The sequence below is a fragment of the Trichomycterus rosablanca genome, chromosome 5 (assembly GCF_030014385.1).
Source record: "Trichomycterus rosablanca isolate fTriRos1 chromosome 5, fTriRos1.hap1, whole genome shotgun sequence".
NCBI classification, from domain to species: Eukaryota; Metazoa; Chordata; class Actinopteri; order Siluriformes; family Trichomycteridae; genus Trichomycterus; species Trichomycterus rosablanca.
Genome location: NC_085992.1, coordinates 49,896,441 through 49,908,465, shown reverse-complemented (window position 1 = coordinate 49,908,465; position 12,025 = coordinate 49,896,441). Strand labels below are relative to the sequence as shown.

Here is a 12,025-nt window from a genome sequence, read left to right as displayed (position 1 = left end):
ATCATGGAGTTTTTAAACACCTGACTGTCACTGCTGGACTGAGAATAGTCCACCAACCAAAAACATCCAGCCGACAGCGCCCCGTGGGCAGCGTCCCGTGCCCACAGATGAAGGTCTAGAAGACGACCGACTCGAACAGCAGCAACAGATGAGCGATCGTCTCTGACTTTACATCTACAAGGTGGACCGACTAGGTAGGAGCGTCTGATAGAGTGGACAGTGAGTGGACACGGTGTTTAAAAACTCCAGCAGCGCTGCTGTGTCTGATCCACTCGTACCAGCACAACACACACTAACACACCACCACCATGTCAGTATCACTGCAGTGCTGAGAATGATCCACCACCTAAATAATACCTGCTCTGTGGTGGTCCTGTGGGGGTCCTGACCATTGAAGAACAGGGTGAAACAGATGGACTACAGTCAGTAATTGTAGAACTACAAAGTGCTTCTATATGAAAAGTGGAGCTGATAAAATGGACAGTGAGTGTAGAAACAAGGAGGTGGTTTTAATGTTATGGCTGATATGTGTATATATGACAAATAAAGGTGTTATATAGTATTCTATTCTATACTTAGACTATACAATTATAATGATGTGACGTGACCATAAAAGTGATTAGATCTGATTTAAGTTCCTAGATTAAACATTCATTTAGGTAAATAAACATAATAAGTATAATAAATTCACACACACACACACACACACACACACACACACACACACACACACACAATCATTTACTTTGGCATTTAACACACACACACACACACATTCCTTTTAAAGAGGAATATATACGGAATATATTCTGCATATCTCGGCTTGTTTGAAAGCTGGGGTCAGAGCGCAGGGTCAGGCATCGTATGGCTGGGTTAATAATAGGGTTAAGGGCCTTGCTCAAGGGCCCAACAGTGGCAACCTGGCAGTGGCGGGGCTATATTTGCCATTGATGGGTCATTTTGTCAGCATTTGTTACCGCAGCGACTATTTAAGGTGCAGTTTCGAGAGATCCAGGATTTTTCGGGCGGGGTCTGCTCAAATACGCCTTTCAGGTTTCCTTCTTCGTGATACGTCTGTCTAGAGGGGGCTGTTCCTAGGGCACTGGCCGTCGTTCTCCGACGATCATCCAGCGATATAATGATTATTATGCCTTCTCTCGGTGCACTACTTTGATGTCTAGGGGCTGGATGAAGCGTAGTATTTATACCGCTCCCACTGTTGTGGTGAGGGCAGCTGCCGGACTAGCACAGGCAGCGGCGCGGCTTTAATAGCACCAGCCAATCCAGAGGCTAAACTCGGCGTAGTGGGTTTGCACGCCGAAACCGACACGGATCCGTCAGCTTCATTATATTTAACCCTAATTTCACTAGAGCTCAGAGTTTAACTGAAACCGGTGATGCTCTGTGTGCTTTTTACAGCCGAACCTGCTTAAAATTTTAGCACCACACCCCAAATCCCCAACCTGTTCTTAACCTGATCTTAACCTGTTGCGGTCTCTTGGTCTGCAGACGAGTGTGCATGATTTAAAGACGTCTAAGGATCCATTTAATACGTCTAAAATATCACGCTGTCTCAACGAAACCCCTCAAAACTGGTCTCCCAACTTTAAGTACAGAAAACAACGTGTCTATACACTTCGAGCTGACTTTTTACAAGTCTACAGAGCTGCTATTAGAACAGAACTTTGATTTGTAATGATATATCCATCGGGCGTGCCCATTCATCCAGAAACCGAGACAAAATAGGAGCGTGCTGCTACCAAACCATGCCGTTAAAACACCTAATATGACCGGAATAAACAGGACTTGTTACTGAACAGATTAACAGACAAATCGATTTTACATTTAATATTACGTTTTACATGATGAACGGATGGACGGGTCACTATTCGTGTTTGCAAAAGTTCTACTTACTGAGATTTGAGCTCAAATGCAAAGCCAATATTATTCTGGACTGACTTTTTGGACTGATCACTGAATTTTTTTTATGAGGGAGAAATGACGAACACAACACAAACAGAAGTTACATATTCAGGTCACTACATAGTACATACGACCTAATCAGGATTTATCTTAGATTTAGACATTTAAATGGCTACACAGAGCTTTTCTACATTTCCTTATATCAAAAGGATAAAAGTCAGTAACAAGTTTAAAACTCGGAATCAAATTTATCCCAATGCGTCCACTTGCAATCAGGACTAGGAAACTCTTATTAACCGTAAATGTTCGGCACCTGAACGCATCAAGAACCTAAGACTTCCACATGTACCTGTTTAATTCATCATATTAATTATCATATTTGTTGTTAACCTAAATGCATATACATCAAGCTAGGTACTGATAATTGTTTAATAATGATAAAAATTAAGGTTTAAAGATTTTACGTGTTAAGTGCAACGTTTGGAAAACACCTGAATACAATGGTCACACCTTTACAACCTGAGAATCGATTTAAAGTCAAATATAAAGTATAAGTATCCAAAAAAATAATACAAATCAGTATTAAAACGAACATGTGTGTCTGGTTCGGTATCCAAAAGAGCACAAATTTAAAGTAAAGGTTTGTTATTATTATTATTATTATTATGGTAAGTATAAATCAGCGTGTTAGTGAACTTAGCATTAGCTTGAAAACTTACAATTTATATAAACTACAAAATACAAAACGACACGATATTAAGTTTTATAAATTGTATAAGGCAAATAAACAACTTTTAATCGTTTGCTAAGTTAAAACTTAAGGTTTGGACTGGAAAACCGACTGTATTTGATCCATACTACATTCTAGCGTACTAACTAGTATGTATAGTAAGAACGTGCACATATCACGTAGTATGGATCCATGCATACTATTTAGTATGGTAGTATTTAGTATGAGTATATTTAATACTGTTTAGCGAAACACGGAAACGAGTAAAATTGTTAGTTAGTACGACAAACTTGCTAAAAGTGAGATTAGTTGTACATGTATATCAAACACAAAGTTTAACTTAGTTAGATTCACACTTTGTGATAAAACTGTAAGCCGCCGTTCACATGCTGCTAGCTAACGTACTAGCATGCTAGCTCGGTTAGCCACCTCGGCTAACGCTGGGTACTAGACTCTCAAGTTTCCGAAGTCGAGCAGCGAGTAAAGTGCTACAAACCCGAGCGATATAAAAACACGATGGATTAAACTCTCATTCTACAGATAAACAGGAGTTTGTGAGGTCTACCTGGATGTTTTAGTGCAGGTCCGAGGTGCAGTGCTGGTGTGGCCTACTATTTTCCAACAGTAGTAGGAAGTTGTTGTAATTCCAACTGGTCTAAATTTGGGCGTCCGAGCCCACACTGCCACCAAACTTATCTGTGCCGCTCCGCTCGATGCTCCTTTTCACTCAGACTGGCTCTGCCGCGAACATTCGAACCCAAACGAAGCGAAAAAGCTGTTCGATCGGGGATAGAAATGTTGCGGTCTGTTCCAAAACCCACCTAGCGCTATCTTCCGCGTCTGGTTCACACCTCTATAGGGCTGGGAATCGATTCCCAAAATGAGTCGATACCACGATTCTAAACACTGAGTCGACTCAAAGATTCATAATCCAGGTCCCTGCACGAATCATACGATGTCTGTTTCATTTAATTCATTCATTGCACTGTATTATCCGCTTATCCAATCTGGGTCGCGAAGGGGGCTGGAGCCTATCCCAGCTTTTCAATGGGCGCAAGGCACACAGTAACACCCTGGACGGGACGCCAGTCCATCGCAGGGCAGACACACACACACACACACATACACACCCATTCACCTATAGGGCAATTCAGTGTCTGAATGCTACCCACCGAGCCACCGAGCCACCGTGCCGCCCTAATTATTTCTTTATTAGGATTTTAACATCATGTTTTACACCCTTTGGTTACATTCATTCATGGGTGCTGGAGCCTATCCCAGCTTTTCAATGGGCGCAAGGCACACAGTAACACCCTGGACGGGACGCCAGTCAATCGCAGGGCAGACACACACACACACACACACATTCACCTATAGGGCAATTCAGTGTCTCCAGTTAACCTGGCTGCACGTCTTTGGACTGTGGGAGGAAACCGGAGCTCCCGGAGGAAACCCGGACCGCCCCGCCTGGCGATCGAACCCAGGACCTTCTTGCTGTGAGGCGACAGTGCTACCCACTAAGCCACCGTGCCGCCCTAATTATTTCTTTATTAGGATTTTAACGTCATGTTTTACACCCTTTGGTTACATTCATTCATGGGTGCTGGAGCCTATCCCAGCTTTTCAATGGGCGCAAGGCACACAGTAACACCCTGGACGGGACGCCAGTCAATCGCAGGGCAGACACACACACACACACACACATTCACCTATAGGGCAATTCAGTGTCTCCAGTTAACCTGGCTGCACGTCTTTGGACTGTGGGAGCTCCCGGAGGAAACCCACGCACAGAAAGGACCCGGGTCCGCCCGGCCTGGAGATCGAACCCAGGACCTTCTTGCCGCGAGGTGACAGTGCTACCCACCAAGCCACCCGTCCCATTAATCATACAATGTTTGTTTATTCATTTATTTATTAGGATTTGGTTACATTCATGACAGGAACGGTAGTTACTCATTACACAAGGTTTAATATCAAACACACTCATGGACACATTTGTATCTCCAATTCACCTCACTTGCACGTCTTTGTACTGTGGGAGGAAACCCACACGGACACAGGGAGAACATGCAAACTCCAAACAGAAAGGACCCAGACTGTTCCACCTGGTGATCGAACCCAGGACCTTCTTGCTGTGAGGTGACAGTGCTACCCACTGAGCCACCGTGCCGCCCCATACAATGTAGATGTGTTTTTTTTTTATAAATAAAGTAATCAATACAGGAAGTATATGCAAGTGTTCTACTTTAATGTCTTTGTTTGAATGCATTTTAAGACCTCAAGACCCCAAAAACATCAACTGACCGTTCGACAAAATGTGAGGGTTCATTTATTTATCTTCGGTGGGTAGCATTGTCGCCTCCCCAGATCCCCAGGTGGGGCGGCCCGGGTCCTTTCTGTGTGGAGTTTGCATGTTCTCCCTGTGTCTGTGTGGGTTTCCTCCTACAGTACAAAGGCGTGCAAGTGAGGTGAATTGGAGACACTAAATTGTCCATGACTGTGTTTGATATTAAACTTATGAACTGATGAATCTTGTGTGATGAGTAACTACCGTTCCTGTCATGAATGTAACCAAAAGTGTAAAACATCACATTAAAATCCAAATAAACAAACAAACAAACATCTCCATTAACCCCTCATATTGATCCTGTAATCTATAAAAACACCAGTAACTGGCTAGCCATACATTAATAGCCACTAAAACATTGGTGACACTGTCCACATCAGTGTTTCCATCCTCCTTTGAACCGGCTCAGCTGAAAGTACCTGAAGCTCCTTTCCTGTACGGCAGCTTTAGAGCCCATGGCGATGCAAAATCTGCTTGACTGTAAACAGTGTCATGCTTCTAATTCATACCAGACCTGTTTTGGTGATTCTTGGATTATATCGTACAGTCTGAAAACAGAGACTAATTTACTGTCAGCATAAAATGGGAATTTAGGTTTTCTTACAGACCTTGGCAAGATACCACTGTTCCATACACTTTTTATCAGGTCAGTAAACATTTAGGGCAGCACTGTGGCTTGGTGGGTAGCACAGCAAGAAAGGTTCAATTCTTTGACAAATAAAGCCAAACTATACAAATAAAAATAAAAACTACACAGCACTTACACTTAATTTAGACAGATAAAGAGACAGATAGATATTAAAGATAGATAGATAGATAGACAGACAGACAGACAGACAGACAGACAGACAGATAGATATTAAAGATAGATAGATAGATAGATAGATAGATAGATAGATAGATAGATAGATAGATAGATAGATAGATAGATAGATAGATAGATAGATAGATAGATAGACAGACAGACAGACAGACAGATATTATAGATAGATAGATAGATAGATAGATAGATAGATAGATAGATAGATAGATAGATAGATAGATAGATAGATAGATAGATAGACAGACAGACAGACAGATATTATAGATAGATAGATAGATAGATAGATAGATAGATAGATAGATAGATAGATAGATAGATAGATAGATAGATAGATAGATAGATAGATAGATAGATAGATAGATAGATAGATAGATAGATAGACAGACAGACAGACAGATATTATAGATAGATAGATAGATAGATAGATAGATAGATAGATAGATAGATAGATAGATAGATAGATAGATAGATAGACAGACAGACAGACAGACAGATATTATAGATAGATAGATAGATAGATAGATAGATAGATAGATAGATAGATAGATAGATAGATAGATAGATAGATAGATAGATAGATAGATAGATATTTTTTAGAGAGCTAGATAGATGGATGGATGGATAGACAGACAGACAAATAGATAGCCATATACAGTATATACAGTATATATAAATATAGATAGACAGATATTACAATTAGACAGACAGCCAAATAGACAGATAGACATAGACAGATAGACAGACAGATATTACAAATAGACAGACATACAGATAGATAGACAGCCAGACAGATAGACAGACAGACATATAAATATTTAGACAGACAGATAGATAGATAGACATAAAAAGAGATAGACAGATATTACAAATAGACAGACAGATAGACAGACATAAAGATAGACAGACAGGTACATATATAGACAGACAGATACTTTAAGATAAGATAAATGAAGATAGGCTTTTATTATCCCACAGGGGGGATTTGCAACCTTTAAGCTGCTATTAAGAATATAAAGATATAAAAGTCTTTACACGTTTATTAAAAATAGAAATGAAAAAGTTAAACATTTATAAAAATGTGCACAGATTTAAAAAAGCTCTTGCACAACATACAATTAATTTATTAATCCCGAAGGAAATCAGAAGAATATCAGAGCATGAATCAAAAGCACAACGTCTGTTCTTTATGCGCAGAATCGATTCCGAGTCGACTCTAAAGATTCAGGAATCAATCGTCCCCGCTCCTGATCTCGTCACCAGTTAGATTCCCTCTCCCTCCCACCTCCTCTCCCACTGAGCCCAGGGCGGAACCCGAGCACCTACATTAGCGCTTTATTACAGTTAAAACACACACAAATCACACAGACGTGAAAATATAGAACCGTTCACCATCACGGATCTATAAACACACACGGACGCACTTTAGTTCTTAACTGATTCGCTGTTCCGCGCCCTGGGTGGAATAAAGGTGGGACAGGTAGAGCCGCCCCACCCAGCTGGGCTCGTCACGTTGTGAATAGATTAAATTCTGTGGTAAAAGACGCCACCTAGCGAGGAAAAACATGCGCTACACATGTGCTAAACCAGCCATCGTTTATCAAATACATGTATAATACTACTACTATACTAGTAATACTAACATACTACTGCTACTAATAATAATACTAGAAAATACCTTTATTTGTCATTTATACAGATACACGTGTACAGTACAGTACAGTACAAGTCCCAGCTTGTTTGGAAGCAGGAGTCGGAGCGCAGGGTCAACCATAGTACGGCGCCCCTGGAACAAACAGGGTTAAGGGCCTTGCTCAAGGGCCCAACAGTGGCTTCCTAGCAGAGCCTGGATTTGAACTGGCAATCTTCTGATTGATAGCTCAAAGCTCTACCTACTAGGCTACCCAAGGACGGATTAAAGATAGTCTGGGCCCCTGGGCAAGAGTCTAAGTGCTATGTAGACATTTGGAAAGGTTGACTGTAAATTCAAATTGATCATGGTTTTGAGCATTTTACTAGGACATTTTTCTTTTTCTGTTATGAATGATTTGTATTGTATCAATTCATCTGCCAGGCTCATGTTCAGATCTGAAGGATATGCTGCAGCGAGTGAGTTAGCCTTTAAAGTGAGCTCACTGTTGGACATATCGTCAGGCATGAAAAGAACATCAAATAGCTCAGTTAAGTGTGTGTATGCATTCAAACTGCTTGAAATTGCTTGTCTTAAATTTAAATAATTACAAAATTGCTAAATTAATTTGTCTCTGCGCTTAAGAGAAATTGAACATAATAATTTTGAAACAATACAAATTCAGAAACATTAAGTAAGGGCCTGAATCTCATATTTGCAACAAAACGTCTGTTATGAAATATGGTAGCTTGCCTGGCAATTTGTAGGTCCCTAGAATGTCAAGGAGCCATGGTAAACGACTTCTATGGAAGTCAAGGGCCCCATAGCAGGGGCCCTCGTGATCAAGGGCCCTCTAATGGTATGCCCTGCTCTTCTCTAGGGCCCCCTGGTAGGGGCTCTCATAACCAGGGCCCTCTAAAAATATGCCCCCCTCTTTCCTAGGACCCCTAATAGCCAGAAGTCGAAGTCAGAGCAGTGCCACAACGCCTCATCCATTTTCATAAGGGGCCCAAAAGCATGGCTAGGGCCCCCAAAAGCATGGCTAGGGCCCAAAAGCATGGCTAGGGGCCCCAAAAGCATGGCTAGGGCCCAAAAGCATGGCTAGGGGCCCCAAAAGCATGGCTAGGGGCACCAAAAGCATGGCTAGGGCCCCCAAGAGGCCCTGGGGTCAAAGTCCCTAATAGTCAGAGGATCCTTAAAATGGAGGGCCCTCGGAAATAAAAATATATTGTATCATAAATGTTGATAGGCATCGCAAAATGTTTTGGGCCAGGGCCCCCCCAGGGCCCCCTGACCTCAAGGGCCCCTGGGCGCTGGCCCCACTGGCCCGGTCAGTAATCCAGCCATGAGGCTACCACTGTCCCAGTAATAATAATAATAATATTAATAATAATAATAACATGATTCCAGTTAAAACATGAACATAAATAAATAAATAATAATAAAAATAATAATAATAACAATAATAATAATAATAATATGATTCCAAATAAAACATGAACATGAATAAATTAATAATGATAATAATAATAATAAAAATAATAATAACAATAATAATAATAACTAGAGAGTGCATTTCCGGAGAAAATGCGAGTGTGATTGCCGTGTGCCGGTCGGCGGGCGTGCGCAGGTCGGGGGCGCGCATGCGTTTAGAAGTGGTGCGGTGCGTGGGGTGTGAATACTTTCTCCCAGACAGGCCACTGTATCTGTGCACAAGCTGTGGTGTGAGCACAAGTTTACTCTGGGTGTGTTTGAAAAGCCAAACCTGTAAAAAAATGCATTTCTGCACGTTTGTACTGCTTACAAATCAGTACTCATTCATTTACATGTGATTATCACTGCAGGGGCCATGGTATTGCGCAATCTATGATCGGCTGTGTGTCATTTACAGCTTTCAAGCATAGTGCACTCAGACTTCGGTCCCTCTTTTAGCATTTAGCAATTCCCATTGATTTTAATGCATCCGTTAGCCTTGAAGCTAACGGATATAAATATCTTTTTTTCTGTTGCAACGCGAATGATATGACGCTCACTGCTAAGTGTAACTGCAGTATAATTTCATTCTGTGCAGCGTTTTCATCTTAAAAATCACTAATACCTTAGTTACAGACCAAAATAAGTCAGCTTTTTTGGCGGCCGCCATTTTCTATTCTCAGAACGGGCTGAAGATGCCGCCTACGTCATCACGTTGACGTTCTGTGGAAAGCCAAAGGTGTCAAGATTTTTGTCCAAAAATTCGGGCAAAAACGGGCATAAATGCCACACAAATGGGCGTATCCGGATGATTTTTTGGATTTGGGCGCTAATTAATGACCCGGTCGATCAAGGGTTGGAACGGCGTTGATAGCTCGAAATTTTTTTCAAAATGAATGGGAGTCAATGGGGCAAAACGGGCACCTTAAAACGGGCACTGTGCCCACAGTGTTGGTTCGATCCAAAAGCTGTATACAAGCAGTCCATTCCCGTATGGGCCGGACGATTTGGCACTGGAACGGGGTCGATATCTCGAAAATTGCGGACGAAGAAAGGGAGACAAAAAACGGGCGGAATGGCAATAATATATTGAAAACGAAAATAACAATAACAATAGTGTGCTTGCATTCTGCAATCACACTAATAACAGTAATAATAATAACTAGAGAGTGCATTTCCGGAGAAAATGCGAGTGTGATTGCCGTGTGCCGGTCGGCGGGCGTGCGCAGGTCGGGGGCGCGCATGCGTTTAGAAGTGGTGCGGTGCGTGGGGTGTGAATACTTTCTCCCAGACAGGCCACTGTATCTGTGCACAAGCTGTGGTGTGAGCACAAGTTCACTCTGGGTGTGTTTGAAAAGCCAAACCTGTAAAAAAATGCATTTCTGCACGTTTGTACTGCTTACAAATCAGTACTCATTCATTTACATGTGATTATCACTGCAGGGGCCATGGTATTGCGCAATCTATGATCGGCTGTGTCTCATTTACAGCTTTCAGGCATAGTGCACTCAGACTTCGGTCCCTTTTTTAGCATTTAGCAATTCCCATTGATTTCAATGCATCCGTTAGCCTTGAAGCTAACGGATAGAAATATCTTTTTTTCTGTTGCAACGCGATCGATTTGACGCTCACTGCTAAGTCTAACTGAAGTATAATTTCATTCTGTGCAGCATTTTTACTTTAAAAATCACTAATACTTTAGTTACAGACCAAAATAAGTTCGTTTTCAAATCGGCAGCCATGTTGCTTTTTCGGAACAGTCCGAGGTGGTTGCCTACGTCATCACGTTGACGTTCTGTGGAAAGCCAAAGGTGTCAAGATTTTTGTCCAAAAATTCGGGCAAAAACGGGCATAAATGCCACACGGATGGGCGTATCCGGATGATTTTTTGGATTTGGGCGCTAATTAATGACCCGGTCGATCAAGGGTTGGAACGGCGTTGATAGCTCGAAATCTTTTTCAAAATGAATGGGAGTCAATGGGGCAAAACGGGCACCTTAAAACGGGCACTGTGCCCACAGTGTTGGTTCGATCCAAAAGCTGTATACAAGCAGTCCATTCCCGTATGGGCCGGACGATTTGGCACTGGAACGGGGTCGATATCTCGAAAATTGCGGACGAAGAAAGGGAGACAAAAAACGGGCGGAATGGCAATAATATATTGAAAACGAAAATAACAATAACAATAGTGTGCTTGCATTCTGCAATCACACTAATAACAGTAATAATAATAACTAGAGAGTGCATTTCTGGAGAAAATGCGAGTGTGATTGCCGTGTGCCGGTCGGCGGGCGTGCGCAGGTCGGGGGCGCGCATGCGTTTAGAAGTGGTGCGGTGCGTGGGGTGTGAATACTTTCTCCCAGACAGGCCACTGTATCTGTGCACAAGCTGTGGTGTGAGCACAAGTTTACTCTGGGTGTGTTTGAAAAGCCAAACCTGTAAAAAAATGCATTTCTGCACGTTTGTACTGCTTACAAATCAGTACTCATTCATTTACATGTGATTATCACTGCAGGGGCCATGGTATTGCGCAATCTATGATCGGCTGTGTGTCATTTACAGCTTTCAAGCATAGTGCACTCAGACTTCGGTCCCTCTTTTAGCATTTAGCAATTCCCATTGATTTTAATGCATCCGTTAGCCTTGAAGCTAACGGATATAAATATCTTTTTTTCTGTTGCAACGCGAATGATATGACGCTCCCTGCTAAGTGTAACTGCAGTATAATTTCATTCTGTGCAGCGTTTTCATCTTAAAAATCACTAATACCTTAGTTACAGACCAAAATAAGTCAGCTTTTTTGGCGGCCGCCATTTGCTATTCTCAGAACGGGCTGAAGATGCCGCCTACGTCATCACGTTGACGTTCTGTGGAAAGCCAAAGGTGTCAAGATTTTTGTCCAAAAATTCGGGCAAAAACGGGCATAAATGCCACACAAATGGGCGTATCCGGATGATTTTTTGGATTTGGGCGCTAATTAATGACCCGGTCGATCAAGGGTTGGAACGGCGTTGATAGCTCGAAATTTTTTTCAAAATGAATGGGAGTCAATGGGGCAAAACGGGCACCTTAAAACGGGCACTGTGCCCACAGTGTTGGTTC

General features: G+C 42.0%; 1 protein-coding gene across 8 annotated transcripts in view; it reads right to left on the bottom strand.

The window, feature by feature from the left end:
* ctnnd1 (catenin (cadherin-associated protein), delta 1) overlaps positions 1 to 3,498 on the bottom strand; it is a 57,364-nt gene extending 53,866 nt beyond the window's left edge. For all 8 annotated transcript variants that reach the window (XM_062996272.1, XM_062996280.1, XM_062996274.1 and 5 more), the window contains exon 1: positions 3,219 to 3,498. The gene's annotated coding sequence lies outside the window, so the exon portion shown is untranslated. The remainder of the gene's footprint in view (positions 1 to 3,218) is intronic.
* Between the last annotated feature and the right edge of the window lie 8,527 nt (positions 3,499 to 12,025).